Consider the following 19806-nt stretch of genomic DNA (forward strand, 5'->3'; position numbering starts at 1 on the left):
AATCTATCATGACCTGTAGCAGGAGTAGTCAGTTCAAAATCATTTGATGAAATGTTTTCTTGAGCTAGGTTGCCAACTTACAGCTTTTGAGTCCTAGTGTTTTGTCATGCCTCCTCCTTGTTGTTGTCACGAATCTGGGTTTTTTTCTGCAATAAATTATTCCAGTGACTGATTAAATGTTCTGTTATGTAGATTACTATTTTACATTTGTTTCATTTATACTTTATGTATCAAGCATGTAATATTTAAAGATATATTATTTATCATTCTGCCATCATGTCATCTTAGTTTTTAGATGCACGCTGCCATTTAATGTTTTGGTTGCAGAGATGCGGCAACATGGTGCTAGGAGTGGATACAGAAAATTGGTCAGTTTCAGATCATTGAATGCAACGCTTTTTAAACTGGCATATCAATATTGTTACAGTCCAAGTTTTTAGAAGGAATCTTTACTAAATATTAGCCAGTTGTATTGGTTTTTCAACAACAAATGTTATGCAAGTTTTTTGACATTGATTCCTGAATGACATTTTGGCTTTGTGCACTTAGTTTTTTCATCCTTGTTTTCATTTCTTTTTTACGTCCATTTCCCAGTCTTGTTTTTACCTTTCAATGTCTGCTTCATGCTATATTGAGTCCAGAGGTGGGTAGTAACGAGTTACATTTACTCCGTTACATTAACTTGAGTAACTTTTTAAAAAAATTGTACTTCTAAGAGTAGTTTTACTGCACCATACTTTTTACTTTTACTTGAGTACATTTGTGAAGAAGAAACACTACTCTTACTCTGCTACATTGTGCAACACTTGAATCGTTACTTTTTTTCCATTAGATACCCTATATTTTTGCCAGAGTGAAGCCGCTGGTGGATTTATTGCATGACTGTTTCACCAATCAGATGTGGCAACAATAATCACATGGCTCCATTTCACAAATTAGACGTAGCCATGTAGTCACATGACTACACACAAACTGTGGCGGCATAGCGGCACAAACTCCTCACAGACAGCGGACAGGGAAAGAAAGAATACAAGTGGAACCTCAGTTTGTGAGCATAATTCGTTCTGGAAACATGCTCGCAATCTAAAGCACTCGTATATCAAAGCGAATTTCCCCATAGGAAATAATGGAAACTCAGATGATTCGTTCCACAACCCAAAACTATTCATATAAAAATGATTAATACAAAATATAAAGTAAAAAATACATAAAACAAATTAACCTGCGCTTTACCTTTGAAAAGAATCATGGCTGGTGTGAGTGAGTTTCTAAACTCTTGTGGGATTTCAGAAAGCGTCCAGAAGCAACCGCAGGCTCCCAGCACTGTAGCAGTTCGCCTTAAAAGCGAATCCGAAAAGATTGCGGTCATGCTATAAGCACCTGCTGTTGATGGGTGATACAATGAACAAGGAACATTATAAATGCGCAGGGCATAGTATTACTTGGCCACTAACCTGGGCATGACCCTGCCTGACTGCTGTGTCTGTGTATAGGAGAGTGGCAGATCCCGCTACAATAAATAAGCGTGCTGCTCCTGTTTCAAGCTGAATAAAGATGGTGTCGCTAAAGTATTGAGACTCAGCTTCGTGTTTTGGGGTGCAAGACAGGGACTCGCACATCACAGCACACACGTGTGGTCACAATGCTGTAGTAAACAGTATACGCTCGTATGGATGTTGACTATATGAGTGAGGCACGCAGACTGATGGATTGCCCACAATCCCGCAGCGAGAGAAAGAAGAACCATCAGCTCAGTTGTGATCACATGACACTCAGCAGACAAAGCGTATACGGACTACTCGTATTGCAAGACCTCACTCGTTTATCAAGTCAAAATTTATTAAAAATTTTAGCTCGTCTTGCAAAATACTCGCAAACCAAGTTACTCGCAATCCAAGGTTCTGCTGTACATAAAAAATGAGAGCCAACTCCTGCTGAAGCTTAACCATCACTTAACTGAGTGAAGAACAAGCACATTTTAACCAAACATACACACACACAGACAGTCATGGTAAAGTGAGACTTGTTGTACGTGCACAAGCTTCCTTGTTCTAATGTTATTTTCTACCAGCTGTGTTATTTGGAGGGCAAGTGAATATACAATATTATACTGTCAATGTACAGTATATCTTGTCACTGTAAGTAGTTTGCGCTGTTCAAACATACATGTTACCTGCTGTAGGTATTGGCTTCAAAAGCTTTGTTATGAAAAACTGAGATTTGGAACTTTGTGTTATTTGTGCATCTTTATTTTGTAAAGATGTTATTTATTTTTACTAATTTTTTATTTTATTATTTGGAAATAGCAGAGATTGCACATTATTTTATATTTTTGTCTGTCTTATTACAACATTTCTAAAAAATAAATCATTTATTTTGATCAAACAATTACTCAGTGCTTGAGTAGTCTTTTCACCAAATACTTTTTTACTCTTACTTAAGTAATTTTTTAGGTGACTACTTTTTACTTCTACTTGAGTCATATTATTTTGAAGTAACTCTACTCTTACTTGAGTATAATTTTTGGCTACTCTACCCACCTCTGATTGAGTCACGAGGGACAGGAAAAAGGAAATGAAAATGAAAATGACCAGCAGAATCGAAAAGCAGGCCAAAGGTCAAAACCAGGAGACAAAGAAATCTTTTGTAAAAGCCAGTCAAAAACAATAGCAGGGGTTCAAAAAAACAGGAAGGATCTAATAATGCAGTAAGACAAGGTTTATCTACCAAGCACAGATACGCTATGGGTGTTCTTTGTATCCTTGTAAAATCAATGTCAAAAATGAGCACACCCCAGGGAATTCTGGGAAAGATCTCCATGGAGATGACCGAAACAGAAACCCAACACAGTGATATTGAAGTTGGTTCTGTGATATATTGTGATTAATTAATGACCTTTTCAGAATAGATTCTAGATAGATTCTAGTGAAATTGGATGCCATTGTGAAAAATCCCCTCCATACCCTCCAGGAGGCGCTGTCTTGGAGCACTTTTAGCCACAGCCTCACTCCACCATGGTGTTCTAAGAAGCAACTCTAGGGGTCTTTTCTGCTCACTGCTATCAGGCAATTCAATGCTTCCATATGACGTACCCGTTAAGTTTAGTTTGATTGATTGAATGATTGATTGGTTGATTCGATATACTGTATTATCTATCCTGTGAGTGACAAAGTTTATCTAATCTAATCTAGACAAAATTAAACTCTCAAAACCTTGTAATCCATACAGAAATTGACAGGAACTACACAGGAATTTGCAAAAAAAAAGGAATAAAAATTGGAGATTATAATACTGTGCTGTCATCAGAGGTCTGTTTAAGTATTTAAATAAGTTCCTGGGCACTGATTGGGTCATCTCTCATTCATTAGTACTCAAACGTTACAGCAGTTCTCTTTTTTTGCTTAAGGCCTGTTGCTGTTGGCTACAAATTTGCTTAGCTGTTTTTTATGGTTTTTGCCTATTTCCGTTTGAACCTTTGTTTTAGCCTATTCTGTGTTTACTCTTTTAGCTCTGCAAAAAGTGAGTTGCTGGCATTTCCCTAGGTCTTTACATCCACCAGATTATCTGATGTTATCACCACTGTCTCCACAGGCTTTCTTAAGGAAAAAAGATTGAAGTGAAGAAAGTTTGTGACAACAAAAGAAGTAGCATTGCATCATAAGTAGGGAAGAAGACGGTGGTGTTCTTTTGTTTTTAAATGAATTTACCATATATACTTGTGGATAAGTTGGGACTTGATTTTACAGTATAATTTCTGGTATTTTATAATCTCGGTTGTATAAGTCGAATACGGAAAACTCATGCTATTGATTCAAGAGATTACGATATGCTAACGCCCACCTGAGAAAGTAACCACGGAGCGCACTGCCTTTTTTTTGTGGGTGCGACAATGCGCTGTATCAGCGTGTGCTCCTAACCTCCCTTTCTCTCTCTCTCTCTCTATTGTGCCTACGTGACCACACAGTAATACCCAAACTATTCCGAAGCAACGCTTGCACTGATTTGTGTTTTTTGTATCTCACATCCTCATACACCTTGATTGAGCATCCCTTGTCTACGATGGAGCGTTCGATCAAAAAAAAATATGAAGCTGGTTTTAAATTAAAAGTCGTTGAAGTAGTGAAATAAATTGGTAGCTGCACTGCTGCAACAAAATTTGATGCGTCTGAGAAACTGATGCAAGGTTGGAGGAGGCAAGAAGAAATTAAGTGTTGCATTTTTGAATGGGCGTATAAGTCAGGGTCTGATTTTATGATCAATTTTTCGGGTTTCAAGACCTGACTTCTACGTGAGTATATACGGTAATTGTCATTTTTATGTAGTAAAATGTCTATGGGCTAGCTAAAAAAAGTTAATCTTCATTCCTCCATTTGATCCACTGGTATTTTTCATTCAATGTTACTTGAAAAAATTAGGGCTGGTAATCAATTAAAAAATCCGAATTAATTAATCGCATCATTGTATGTAATTAATCGCATCAATCATTAAAATAAGTAATCATAAAATAAGTACTTAAATCATGAAGTAAATACACACTGAATCACAAAGATAATATAGAATCAACACAAAGGAATTTAAAAAAATGAATGACATACCTTAAACTCAAAAATTAAACTGAAACCTGAACTTTTAACAAAATACTACTTGGGCAAGTACAACCTGAATTCAAACACCTTCCCAAAAGGCAAGATGAAAAGAAGGCAATAAGAAAATGAGGCCCATGTATTATAAACACCTACAAAAATAACAACAAAAAATATTGTGTTAATTCTCTAACTGGCATAGTATATAAAACACAGACATGTCAAAGTAAAATTAAAAGATCGCAATGACTGTTGACTTTGAACGCGAACCGCTAAAGACTGATTTAATTGAAGTAATGTGCATCTCTTAAATGGGCATACATTTAAATTGTGTTAAAACTCCACATATACCATCCTCAATTGATCATCATCATCAATGACTTGATAATTGTACTCTATACATGTGTTTTTCAACGGGTGCGCTGTGAAAATAATAGTGTAGTGTCCCTGAGTCCTGACATGAAAGAAACCCACTCCTCAGGTGGACGGGACTAACTGGAGAAGCCAACATAAAATCAGTCATTTTGTAGTCATGGCACTTAGAGTGCATTGTAGTAGCCAGGAGATGGGAAGAAGGAAGTCCAGGGGTTGTGGCGTTAGACTGTGTAGTCAGTGCATGTGTGAGTTTAGAATGGTTATGTCTTTTGGGAAAAACTGTTCTTGAGTCTGTTTGTCCTTGTTGTGATGCACCTATAGCGCCTCCCTGAAGGCAACAGGTCAAACAGATGAGAGCCAGGGTGGAAGCTGTCCTTGATGATGTTTTTTGCTCTACTGAGGCAGCGGGAGGTGTAAATATCCATCAGGGAGGGGAGAGGGCAGCCGATGATCTTCTGTGCTGCCTTTACTGCTCGCTGAAGCCTCTCCCTGTCTGCCATGGTGCAGCTGCCGTACCATACTGTGATACAGTATGTCAGTAGGCTCTCGATGGACGAGCAGTAGAAGGTCAGTAGCAGGTTGGAGTCCAGGTTATGCTTTCTGAGGACCCTCAGGAAGTGTAACCGCTGCTGAACCTTCTTGATGACTGCTGTGATGTTGTCTGTTCAGGAGATGTCAACGGATATATGGATGCTGAGAAACTGGAAGGTATGGACCCTCTCCACACACTCGCCGTTGATGTAAAGGGGGGCTAAGTCGGTGCTGTGCCTCCTGAAGTCGACAATGATCTCCTTGGTTTTCCTGGTGTTCAGAGCCAGATTGTTCTTTGAACACCAGGCTGCCAACTTCAGGACATCCTCTCTGTAAGCTGCCTCGTCTCCCTTTGAGATAAGTCCGACCACAGTGGTGTCATCAGCAAACTTGACGATGAGGTTGTTGTTGTGGGCTGGACTGCAGTCGTGGGTGTTGAGACAGTACAGAAGGGGGCTCAGCACACAGCCTTGTGGGGTAACGGTGTTCATTGTGCAAATGGAGGAGTGGTGGGGGCAGAGTCTCACAGTCTGAAGACGGTTGGTAAGAAAGTAATTTATCCAGACACATGTGAAAGGGGGGAGGCCAAGAGTGACCAGTTTGGTGATGAGAATGTCAGTTGCAATTGCCTTGTTGCCTTTCCTGGATGCGACAATATTTTTAACATGTTAAACTGGCCACATTAATTGCAAAAATGAACATGTTAACTCTTCCAGGCACAGAAAAAATAATCAAATTCTTCAACTGAGAAAGGCATGGATTCGGAAATAGGGGAGAATAGTTTAAACTTTAATAATTACATTGCAGGATGTAATTGTTTAAGTACAGTATAGTATTTCTTACTTTTAAGCACTGCAGTATATACAACAGGAACTCCTCATCTTTAATCCTATTTACAGCACAGTAGAAGGTTATTAATAAAATAATCATTTGCACTATATCCATGCCATGGCCTCAGATGAATATCATAGGAAATTTATTTTCTAAAGTGGCTTTTTCCTGTAGCTGAACTTAATCTTGTAATATCGTTCAATAATGATTAAACACTTTAATGTCCTATGTATATAAAACAAGCAGACTGTTCGGCGGTTCAACCAAATATCTATATTTCAAGCTACTTGTTCCAGCAAGGGTCATGGCTTATAAACTAATCTAACAATATATTAGGAGCAATGGATAAAACGGAATCACAGGATTATCATAAGCATCATTTACTAGTTGGCCATCCATCAGTTCATCCAATGAGAATGTGAAACATTTACAGTCATGTATGCAAAAGTACATATGCTGGTAATTAAAGGCAATGAATTTCATGCAGTTATACAGTATGTATACAACCTAAAAGAAACTTTTAAGTTGTTTTAAAAATTATGGCTTCCAAGTTTTATCAACTGAGTAATGCAAGGGACATCAAGTTATTACTAAACATGTAGCCAGAATGCAGGATTGTGCTTACTGAACTTTTACTAACAAACAATACATAATTTCTTTCTACCAGGCACTTGTACAAGTACAGGATATGCTGTACTGTGTATTCGTGACAACAGCAGCACTGGCAATTGAACTTGTTCAAGGCCACACAGGGAATTAGAGACAGAACTAGCAAATCCATAGATTGCACTCTGATAAAGGGGTTGTGCACCACATATTGGTGGCCAGGCCACTCTCCCATGTGTAATCTACACATTCTCACTGTTCCTAATTCGGCTTTTTTCAGGTTCTCCTTATTTCCTTCATCATCCATTTTATAATAATTCCCCTGAATGGGCCCAGTTGAGTCAGTTTGTCTGTGTGCGAGTCTGCCCTGCTATGGATTGGTACCCCATCCAATTTATTCCTGGTTTGTGCTTGTTGTTGGTGAAATAGCCACTGGCCCCTTATAATGTTCAATAGAATTGAATGTTAATATTTAGATGGATTATATTATCTTCAACCCCTAACTACCATCTCAATTGACCTCGACACTGTGCCCTATGGGTTGAAATAAGCCAAAATGATGGCTCCATCTAGTTTTTTCAGGCCCAGCATGACTGGGGCTACATGGGCTACCTGGTTTGCCAGCAAACAAATCTGGCTGAGGGAGTGGGTCTCATTATTCTTATTCCAGGTCTTTGTTTTTGTTAGAATCATTGGGTGGAGTCAACTTTTAGATTGTTCTTCGTCTGTCTCCCTCTTTTTAGAGCAGGAGTACTCTTATCAGGTGCACAAAGCTATTGAAAGGATGATGTAACTGAACATTTTTGAATGACTGACAGCGCAGAGAAAGATTTGCAGGGAAGCACTAATTCTCTGGACTGAGAAGAGCCACCTGAGGTGGCTTAGGCAGGGAGTGGGGATTAGAACATAGGAACACAAGAAATTTGACAAACAAGAGGAGACCATTCAGTCCATCAACCTTGGTTGTTTAGCTAATAGCGAAGCTGTTCCAAAATCTCATCCACATATTTCTTCAAAGTTGTTAAGGTTTCTACTTCTACTACATGTCTCGACACTTTGTTTCAGATTCCATCAACTAATTGCATAAAGAAGGGCTTACTGGCCTTAAATGCACTTCTCCTTAATTTCCACTGGTGTTCTTGAGTATGTGATTCACTGTTAATTTATTTTTGGATTTACTTCATTAATGCATTTGAGAAGTTAAAACACCTGAATTAGATTCCTACACAGCCTCCTTGTAAGATTAAATGGGTTTAATTCTCTGATTCTGTCAGAGTACCACATGTCCTTATGTCCTGGGATGCAATTGGTTGCTCTCTACTACACAGCTTCAAGTGCTTCTATGTCTTTCTTTTAGTATGGTGAGCAGAACTGCACACACAACTCCTCAAGTGGTCTCACTGGTGCATTATATAGACTAAGCATAATGGCCCTCAATTTATATTTAACAGTTTTTAAGATATAACCTAACATTTTATTTGCCATTTAATTGCGTCTGCACTTTACTGAAAGTTTCAAATATGTTTAGCCTTTCACATCTGGCAAACTTTCAAGTTCCTCCTGGCTGTGTCCAAATGGAGGTGTACCAGGCCGAGCCGTGATGGAGGGATTTTATCTTCCAGCCTGTCTGGTAGTGCCTAGAAATATCTCAGAAGTGCTGATACACTGCAGCGAAGGAAAGCGTGAGTGTTGTCACTGTGACTTTTACCAGGACAAGCAGAAGGAGACAGAGATGGAAATGGAGTGAGTGGTTTACGGCACAAGTGCTTTCTTTCCATTGAAATTACTTTTATTTTTTAAGTAATCTGCAATGTGTTCACTTTCATGATTCATTTTGTGTCATTGTTTTTGTCAAAATTTAAATTTAATTTACAACCATTGTTGACATTTGGACTACTTAAGCAGAAGCAGTACAATAAGTGTTATTTAAAATACTGAATCAACAAAATGTTTGTTTTGATTTTTTTGTGTAGGTTGGGCAGAGTTCTGAAACGAGTCAGTTGAATTTAGCATTTCTGATTTATATGGAATTAGAACACTACCATGCATCCTGAAATATGGAAATAATTAATCTAAATTTAATGTGTAAAACCGTAATAGTGTATATGAAGTTAAATACAACTTACTAATTTTTCACTTTAAGATTCAAGTGAAAACTGGCAGTAACTGAGAATATACTGCTAAACTCTGCCTTCTGTATTTTCCATTGTACTTAATACATTATTATATACAATCTTCACAAAAGTTAATGTTAATTTCCTCTCAATTTAACAGGTGTTTACTAAATATGGTTCATTTGAGGCTTGCTTCGGCAAATAATGATACCAAAGTTAACCATCATTAATTTAGATTTATTATAATGCATTTGTTGTTATTTGTTCTTTTAAGATTGTGTTCAAAAAACAGGACATTACAGTGACATGTACTCAATCAAAAAATAATAATAAAACAGATACAACTATTTACTTCAAAGTCAATACAGATAAAACAAAGAAAAAATAGAAACACAAAGTGGGGAAAAAAGCAAATCAAGATTAGTTTTAACATGTTTATTGTTTATTTGAAATCAGAATCAGAATTGGAATTCACTTTATTGGCCAGGTACATTAATGTGTACTAGGAATTTGTCTTGATAGTATTGGTGCACCGAGGACAACACAGAATACGAAAGATAAATATAAGAAGATAAAATGATAAAATATGATGCAACATACAAGGGCAAATAAAAAAATAATGAAATAGTCAGATTAAAATGACCAGGCAGTCCAGTGTGCAGGTATCCATAGATGCTGAGTAGAAGCTCAGACCTGATTAATAAGAATAACTGCACATGGAAAAAAGCTGTTTAGGTGACATGTTGTTTCACTGCACAAAGACGTTTGCTGGAGGGAGGTCTATGGAATAGTTTTTGCCCTCTGGTGATGCCAATGATCTTTGTGACCGGCTTCCTTACTCTGGACTCATATAGGATTCAATGTGCGATAAGATACAGCCTGTGATCTCTTCACAGGGTCTGATGGTGTGCTGCAGATTGGCCTTCACCTGAACAGAGACGCACCAAACCAGAAGACAGTTATAGATGAGGTCAGAATGGACTTGATGATAGCTGTGCAGAATTGGACCAATATTGCTTGAGGGAGATTGAATTTCTTCAGCTGAAACAAAAAGAACATTCTCTGATGGTCTTTCTTAATAATACATGTGATGTTATTGTCTCACTTAAGGTTTTGTGACAGCACAGTGCCCAGAAACTTAAATGATTCTGTCATCCCAACGGCTGAGCCATTTATGGCAAGTGATAGGTGAGCAGGTGACTGTCTCCTGAAATCTATGATCATCTCCTGAGTTTTTTCAATGTTAAGGACCAAATCGCATTTTATCAAAACACATTATTTTATTTATAAACCTCACCAGTGTTATTTAACAAGTTCATTAATTAACATATTTTCATTGTTAATGATGATATATAGAATATATTTCTTTTCCTAAACAAAATGCTCCCATTATTCCACATGGAAGGATATGTTATGACAACAGAATCTTTCCAGTATAAAGGGTGATGAATATTTAATGGAGGTTTGCCCAAAAAAAAAAATCAACTTTCATACTAATCTCAGTATTTTCTCAGGTAGTGTCCTAGGCAAAATCAAACAACTCGTTCATTTTCTCGAACTTGCTATTTGCACTTTACAGCTACAGACAACTAGAAGTTATTTTGGCAGGGTTAGATGCATAGTAAAAACAAGTGATATATCATAGCATTCTCAGCACCATTTCATCCAATTTAGTGCTATGGGTATGCAGATAATATCCTGGAAGCATGGCACATGGTAGGAGACAGCCTCTGAGCAGGGTGCCAGTCTATCACAGGACTCACTCACTCTCTCTTACACACACACACACACACACACACACACACACACACCATAGGGGCCAATTTGGAATAGCAAACTAATGTAACCAATACTGGAGTACCTGGAGCAAAACTCGCCCAGACACAGGGAGAACATGAAAACTTCACATCGATAATGACTGGGCATTGGATTCAAAGAGAAGATGGTGAGACAGCAGTGATCACTCCATTGCAATGCCATCCAGACACACACACACACACACACACACACATATATATATATATATATATATATTTACTAGGGGGCTGTGCCCCCTGCTTGGTTCGCTCGCCCACCCCCAGCTTTGGTTTACCGGATATACAATTTAAAGAGATTGTTATTTTCATGGGAATTGTTAAATATGCCTTATTTTCACTTTTACTCTAAAACATTAGTAAAAACAATATTTGGAATTAACTTTTTTTCAAGATCGCATTGAATTTTGATTTTGTGTTTGGACTGACATCGTGACAACACAGCGTATAACTGCCTGTAATTGAATATTGTTTCTTTCTCTCTAATAAATAAACAACTTTATTGAATGTTTTTCCATGCTCTTTCTACTTCGCTTTGTCTTTGACGTGTCATCTAGAAAGCATTCACACGACTGAGGTTAGATGACTGTGGTCTTGTTTGATAATAGTTGTAAGTAGGGGGTGACTTGAAAGAATCTCATGTTAGAAGTCTCCGTCTCACAGGACTTCATACCGCGCCAACGTTTTTGGAATCTTTTAGACAATCTACAAGTCTCTGACTTAAAGTTTAAATCCAAACAATATATTTGATCTCTTTTCGCTGTTCCGTTATTTCACAGAGTAATAATTTCTGTTTGTTTGTGCTAATACAATCTTTCCTATCCTTTTTTTGAGACTTTCGAATTTTCGCATTTTCATTATTTCTAACCTGCTCTGCATATGTACCTCACCAACGTTTCTGAATTCTTTACGACATTCTACTTTGTCATCTACTCTTTGCCCGGCCCCAGGCGTGGTTAAATCTCTTTCTCGCTGGATTTATAAGTACATCTCCGAGAAAATCACGTCTTGTCTCCTTCCAAGATTTTTTTTTTATAATAGAGAGATATAAGCCTTTAATAATTCCTTTTATAACAAACATGGGTATACATAGGTATTAACTATTACATAGATAAACACTTGATAAACTACCGGATGGATTTGGGTTTTATGGATGCCATTGTGACATCCTTAAAATTAAATCAGTATAAATTTCACTATATTAGTGAAAAACACACATTTTTAAGTGTCCCATTTCTGCAAAACACACATTTACTTTTCTAGTGTACTTCTATTTTTGATATCTCTCTAAGAAAAAATAATGAAAAACCCAGCTGACTACACAAAAGCCAGTTAAGATGTTGCATCTTAAAGTTATAGTACATAAGAATATGAACTATTTTAGGTGCTACATTACAAAACTATGCCATCATATTGCACTATGTCATCCTAGGTGATTATCATGGTCTTAACATACTTTTGTGAATTTAGGGGCACTTCAGAGAATTTGCTGTCTGTTTTTGATTATTTTGGCTGCTTTAAATGCTTATTTTTGTGTTTCTTTTTGTATGTTTCTATTTCAATGCTCATACTGTGGCTTTCTGTACACACTGCACAGTAATTACTTGTATTATATTTCATTACAATTTAAGCATTTCACTACATATTGTACGGTATGTATAATTCTTACGTAACAAATTAAATGTTATTTGATTGTAATTGATTTGCTACCACAAAAGCCATTATATACAGTATGTACAGTAGATATGTATTAAGTAGACTTTTCCCACCAGAAATGTGCTTTCAGAAGAAAAGGCAAAACCCTATTGATTTGTGGAAAGGTTCCGCATTAAATATGAGGAATGATGTTTTATGCCTAAGACGTCTACCATCGACTGCATCCTGGCACTGAGGGTTCTCATGAAGCGCAAACACGAATATTAGCAGAGTTTCTTTGCAGCCTTTGTTGATTTTTGAAAAGCATTCAACTCAGTTGATCAAGCTGCCCTGTGCAACATCCTGAGACTTCACGGGATCCCTTAAAGTTGCTGTATATCATGGCAGGCCTGTACATTGGTACTGTGAGTGCTGTGCAGAATGGAGGCAGAACCGCTGCATTTTTTCCAGTTTATTCTGGGGATTGTCAGGGGTGTGTTCTTGCTCCTACTCTGTTCAATGCTTGTATGGACTGGGTGTTGGGCAAGGTTGTGGGGTCCAGCGGATGTATAGGATCTGTTGGTGAAGAAAGATTCACTGATCTTGACTTTGCTGACGATGCTGTGATCTTCGCTGAGTAAATGGAGGCTCTGAATGGGGTGCTTGAGAGACTGAGCAAGGAGTCTGAGTGTCTGGGCTTGTGAGTGTCCTGGATAAAAACCAAGATCCAGGCCTTTAATGACATCTTGGCCACAGCCATCAGCAGTGTGTCTGTTTGTGGAGAGAGTGTCGACCTTGTTGAGAGGTTTACTTACCTTAGCAGTGACATTCATGTCTCTGTTGACTCTTCCTATGAAGTCAGTAGATGGATTGGGAGAAAATGGAGGGTCATGAGGTCACTAGAAAAGGGTATTAGGCGCTCCTGATATCTATGCAAACGGACAAAGGTCCAAGTCTTCAGAGTCCTGGTGCTTCCTGTCTTGCTATATGTTTGCAAGACATGGACGCTATCCCATGACCTGAGACGAAGACTGGACTCCTTCGGTACTGTGTCTCTTCAGAGAATCCTTGGGTACCACTGTGACGATGCAGGTCCTGCTTCATGCTCCCTCTTCCCTTTAGGGAGCCTCTTGAACCCAACACCATCGGTAATGTAACCGGATGAACTGGTAGATGAGGACAAATCAAACTGAGCAAGGGGATGGTGGAAAAAGGTGCAAGTGCTTTTATTAAAAACAGTCAAAAAGTGTTCAAAACAGTGCAATGCTGAAAACATCAATAACTAAATAATCCATAAAAACAAGGTGAACAAAAGTGGAGGTTAAAAAACATCCAATTAAAACGAGGTTAAAAACAACGGCTGGAAGTAGTCCCCTTTTAAAATCCCAGTGCCTTCTCCTTGCCTGTGACGGCTCCTTTGCTTATTCCTCTCAGGCCTGGCAGCAGGAGAGTCACTCCTCTCAGCAGATGCAGCTGCCTTAAAAACTGGTCCAGTAGCCTTCTGTCCCCTGGCTACGTACAGCTGTCACTCCAGACCAAGGCTCAGGTTGCTTCCCAGCTGCCTGCCATTGCTACAGTGAGCATGCTCTCTCTCGCTCACTCGCGCACTGGCTCCTTCACCTCCTGCCTTCTTCTCTCACACTTAACCTCCGATCTCTCTTTTCTTCTTTCTTTCTCTCTCCCCTCCACACTCGTGCTCCTCCTATTTATACTGTGGACGTGTGCACAGGTGCGGTGATTAGCAGCCCTTTGCATCAATTACGGACACGGGTGATCTCGCACATTGTGCACTTCAGTGTGAAAATGCCCATGCCCGTATCACACCCGGGAACCGCTCCGGCCACACTACCATGCCCCCTCATTCATCTACAAGTGCGGCGATTATTTATTTAAAATATGGCCATCCATTTTGAGCCACGGACCCGCTATATCTCAACCGCTGGTTTGACTTTGCATTGAATGAGTCCTGAATGAGACACATTACCTGCATTGTGAGGAAGCGTCCGAAATGGCACTACGGCCATGTGGCACAATTCCTCGAGAGTGATCCGGGTTGTAGGATCCTCATTTTTGAGGACCTCAGTGGCTGGACCAGGCCAAGGGGACACCCACATAACACCTGACTGTGGCAGATAGAGGGTCATTTCCGGAGGGTGGGACTGGACCATGTATCTTCCTGGGGTGTTGCCAATCAGGATCCCGAGCTGTTTTTTTTGTATGGTGGGTGCGGCAACATGCTGTACCAGTGCATGCTCCCCAACCTGACCTGACCTGAATGATGAAAAAGAAACAAACAAAATTAGTGTTACATAGAGGAAACCTCTTCAGAATATACCTAATGTTGGCAACAAAAAGAATGACTATATTGTGTCTAGAATGCAAAAAAAAAGGAGTTTATTTTAGTTGTAAAAGATGCAACATAAACTTATAATTCATTGAGAGCATTGTTTATATTTAACATATGGTAAGTACATGAATGGCATCCTTGTTGATGTTTTTGTGCAAGGTTCCTGAGAGTATGGCCAGTTTTTGTTCACTCCTTGTTTGTTCAGTCTTGTAAATCTTGTCCTGAAACAGGCTGATTGTTCTGCTGCTGATAAGAGATGTGATTAACTTGTCATGTCCCCAAATATTTACTTGGGATGGTGTGATAGTTGGCCTTGTAGTCTCGAGTTCCCTGCTCTTAATCTTCTCAGAAAAGCATTTCAGATTGTCAGGATTTGTTAATATTGTGCAGAGACATATTGTACAAATGTTACTAATGATACCACTAAATATGAAAAAATTCCCTAAAAATCTTCATTATAAAATGAAATACATTTAATCATGCTGCTTAGAAATGTGTACATTTAATCTTGATTGCTGAGAAAGCCAACCTCTCTCACACACCCTGAAGATGTTAAAAGGAAAGGAAAAGGGAAATTCATCTAGTGTGACCAGCAAATACAGTATGTTACATAGTTTAAATAACATAAATTTGGTAAATGGTGTCATGAATGGAAGAGGTAATAGAGACAAGAGACTGAATGAAAATCGAGAAAACAGGCACGAGTCAGTCAGTATACTTTTAATCTATAAAAAATAAGACAAACACTATAAAGTAAAAATTCCAAATCGGGGGAGAACTACTAGTTGATTTCAGAAAGTCAGACTCCTACTTTAGCCCCCTCTTGCATCTCCCTTCATGTGCCTGTAGTATGAAGAATGTTGTATAGCAACAGGCCTTCATGATCAGGCTTTTGTTTTCAATTTTGTAGAAATTCTTCTCGACCTCAAAACATTATTTAGACTTTGTTTTATTTAGAGATCAAGGGATCTAACAATCTTTTCCAACTCTATTTTGCATTTCTTATGAGCGCCACCATTTTGAGGGGTTTTTGTTGATGGTTGCTATGACTTTGTTAGGGAAGGTCAGTCAGAAATGTATGCCACATATCATATAATATCTGCCCGCCCATGCATTTCCTAGTGGTCTTGGATTAAATTCAGCTCAAACCTTAAAATTATTATTCCATTGTTGCTTTGAAAAACGTCTTGGTAATGAATTCTGGCTGTACTTTTTGACTACCATGTAAGATTAATGTTTTGGTCCTGGTTACATGTGTGTGTATTGGTTTTTGAATTTTTGCTCTCTGTACTTCACTACAATATTTTTTATATTTATTGAGTTTTGGTTATTTGTTTTATGACTTCCTGATTATGTCTCTCTGCTTTTAACTAAATGCATTCAGCAAATAGACATTTTCCAGTCCTGACACTTAGCTTGATACTTTAATGCTGGTTTACAGTATGATCCTCAAACCCAAGCAGCAGTGTGCAAGCTGTTATAGCAAAAGTCTAGTTTTACACAGTCTAAAGCATGCCATGGGCTCCCCCTTTAAGTCCCCCACATTTATTATCACATGACTGCTACAGATTTTTTTACTGGCTGGCCATGTGTCATGCAATAGAATGTGGCCTCATATTTTTCCTTTTGATCAAAATGACCAAATAGCTTCATAAAATACTACAGAATATGTCATATGTTACTCTAACATTTCTAGAAAAAAGTTGTGCCTTCAAAATACAGTAGTTTCCTTATTCAGTGGTCTTTCATGTTCCCACTGGATATGATGATTGCCATTCCACAATCACACATGAGGCAATCAAATTTTCCAATATTAGCTTATAGCATGTGACTGCAAAGAATATACAGTATAATTTTCCTCTACAAGCATAAAAAATGAAAAGAATAGTTGCATAGCTGACATAGGACATCACTGCGTCTCATTCAATGCACTTCACACTCATACTCTATAATCATCAGGAAGAATTATCATTCAATGAACGGTGTACCTGAATTAAAATATAAATGTGGCTTTGTGTACTATACATTATTCAGCAGGGTGACAGAAGAAGGAAGTGGAGTTGTAAAGCTTTATACAAGTTTTGTAGACACCTCATGTAAGTAAAGGCTTAAGTAAGCAAATCTTTTTTGTTTTATTCATAGTGTAAATCTCAAATCTGATAGAAAAAGAAACAAATTTACTAAAAATCTTTGGGAAAACAGTTATGGATTCATTCAGCATGCAGTAATGTAATGATAGATGTAAACCCTGGCAAACTGACTGATTCCAGAATATTAAAATCTTATGGAAGAATTGTTAAGCAACTAACATACTTTTCTCTTTACACTGCATTCTAAGCACTCCTGAAATCAATGATGTATTTTCTGTATATCTATTATTCCTCTTGGTTTTGCCCCAAATGTATAAATAAATGGCATCATCATGCCAAACAATTATTGTTTTAGTTCAAACATGAGTGATTTCACCTGCAGTTGGGAGAGTTTACAATGCTTCCAATTATCTCTCTCACACATGCCCCTCTCTTTTCATACAGTACATAAAGCATCAGTTATCCAAATGACTTTATGACTGCAGCAAAATGGCTGAGGGTGTCAGGGTTTGCCAGACTAAAGCTGTGACCAATGACCACAATACTTACTGCACACTACGGATATTATGAGCTAATTCTTTCAACTTGTACCATCATCAGTTTCATGTAAGCATGTTGTACGTATTAGGAATCAATTTACAGTATCTGGAAGGACATGTTATACAGGGTCCTTCTGCATTAGCATACAAAAACGAAACAAAACAAGCAGTACCAAGTAATGAATAAATTATACATCCTTTCAAGAATTCTTGGTTGATTTAATTAAATGTACTGTAACTCAATGCTCAACATGATCCACTCCGAGAATGATCCAAGATTCAAGGTCAGACTCGGAATAAGATGACCTTATTGTCTTCAGACACTGCTGTTAAAAGTCACACACTTGTATTAAACCATGAGGCTTTCTCACTATAGTAGTTATTGCCTTCTGTTTTTGTGTTACACATTAACTACTAAATATAAAACATCTGTTTTAATGCTTTAATGCAGACTTCTTTTTTTCTGGTCTTCTAGCATTATTTGCTCAAGTGTATACAGTATGTCTGAAGTAACAATACATGACATTTCCGCTGAATTTGTATTATTATTTTAATGGACAGTGCTTACTGTATTTATAATATGTCAGCTCAGGACACTTGGTTGCTATCTGTATAGAGTCTTCATGTTCTCTGTGAGTTTATAGTTCTCTTCCACAGTCCAAACAAAATGTTTGATGTGAGTAAATGTGGATGTGTGTCTATGTGTGACAAACTGATGTCTCATCTAAGGTTGGCACCTGCACTAGGCTCCTTTCAGACAGACTCCCTGTAACCCTATTTAGAAAATAAAAAAACAGCCACAGCAAATTGATGGATGAAGCTATTAATTTACTGAAACAATCTACATAATCTGCAGGAATGGAGAACAGATAAGGGAGAAACATAAGGAGATTGTTTTTTTCCTCTGTAGTCATTTTATTTTATACTCTATATCTTAAAAGTCCATTACCTTTTATAGAGGTAATTCTGTTTGTGTAATGTAGTGCTTTTAACTGTAACTGATTACAAAAGCATTTGTTGTACTGTCACATGCACAGATGTTATATTATTAGAATAATACTGTACATCACGACTGATATGCTGTCAGAGTTGAAGGAAACGAGTTTGCTTAAGACCATGTCACATGATGCAGCTTTTCTAGTGATTTTCAGTGATTGCCTTTATTTACATAATCTTAGTGATTCAGAGGTAGTTGGCAGTGCACTCCCATGAAGCAGTTGCATAATGTGACATGCCCAGCAATTCACTCCAACTAGTCCAAGACTCACTCTGACAAAATCAAACCCATTTGTCTTTAATCACAGGGGCTGGCTTTGTGTGCATGAGAGCTGACAAACAATGAATGAATGGTCATCTGGAAGTAAAATGCATATAATGCAGCAACAAGGAACCAAGGGGATTTTGGACTTTGCAAACACAAGAGAGTCTCGTTTTTCTGAATATCTCATGTCACAGAATGGAAAAAAGAAAAAAGGGAAGAGTCTGTGGCTGTACTCGATGTAGATGTGAACCCTTTGTACAGCATGGGCTCCATCAGGCAGCACATCATTGGCTGTCACAAAAAGGGGGGTTAACCATAATTATTTTGGAAGATTAGCATGCAGTCGGTAAATGTTACACAGCCAGAGATTTTCATTCATTTTTTGTATTTTGTTGAGTTTTTTACTTTGTGAGACTTAAATGTATTTATAATTTAAGATGTATTTATTTGTTTAAATGTAAGAATTGCAGCACATTCTAAATTTTAGAAGAAACAGGGATTCTTATTAGCTTTAAGTTAAGCAGTTAAGCAGATCCACACAGTTGAGCCAGGGACCTTTCTAAGACAATTTATGGGGTAGAAATGGAAGTAGTAGCCATCATATAAATTGCGTGACAAAAAAAATCAACCAGTGGCTCACTTAAAAAGGCTCCTTCAAACCCAACAAGTAGGACTGAAACGTTTAGGCTATACCTGCGCACAACTTAGCAAAGGTACACCAAGAACACTGCAAGGTGGAAGGGCTTGCCCAAGCAACCCAAAAACAGGTTAGTTGTGTCAGACACAAGAAACTTTCATACACTCCAAAATGAAATATTCTTCTAGACAAGAAATTGCAACTACTGATGACTAATCTGATTTTGCAATAAATATTTTAGCAATATGTTCAATTATTTAGGTGAATTTACCAGTTTTTAAATTTTTGAAACAACACTACAATCTGCTAGGAGATGGGATTGCAGTACCTCACTTGCCCTAAAAACAGTGGCGCCGCTGGTGTGAATACATTAGTCTCATCTTGTCTTTAGGAACACATCAATACAACAAAACTTGCAACAGTCATTTTAGAATGAAGCATCC

The 19806-nt window shown here is 37.9% G+C and overlaps 1 protein-coding gene across 4 annotated transcripts in view; it reads left to right on the forward strand.

The window, feature by feature from the left end:
• Nucleotides 1-19806, forward strand: part of atp8a2 (ATPase phospholipid transporting 8A2) — a 429846-nt gene that overhangs the window by 103531 nt on the left and 306509 nt on the right. Inside the window, exon 1 of one of the 4 annotated variants that reach the window (XM_051926386.1) lies at nucleotides 8552-8669. The exons of the other annotated variants lie outside the window; for them this stretch is intronic. The gene's annotated coding sequence lies outside the window, so the exon portion shown is untranslated. Of the gene's footprint in view, nucleotides 1-8551; nucleotides 8670-19806 lie in introns of those variants that run through there. 4 annotated transcript variants of the gene reach the window in all.

This window comes from Erpetoichthys calabaricus, chromosome 4 (assembly GCF_900747795.2).
Source record: "Erpetoichthys calabaricus chromosome 4, fErpCal1.3, whole genome shotgun sequence".
In the NCBI taxonomy this organism is placed as follows: Eukaryota; Metazoa; Chordata; class Cladistia; order Polypteriformes; family Polypteridae; genus Erpetoichthys; species Erpetoichthys calabaricus.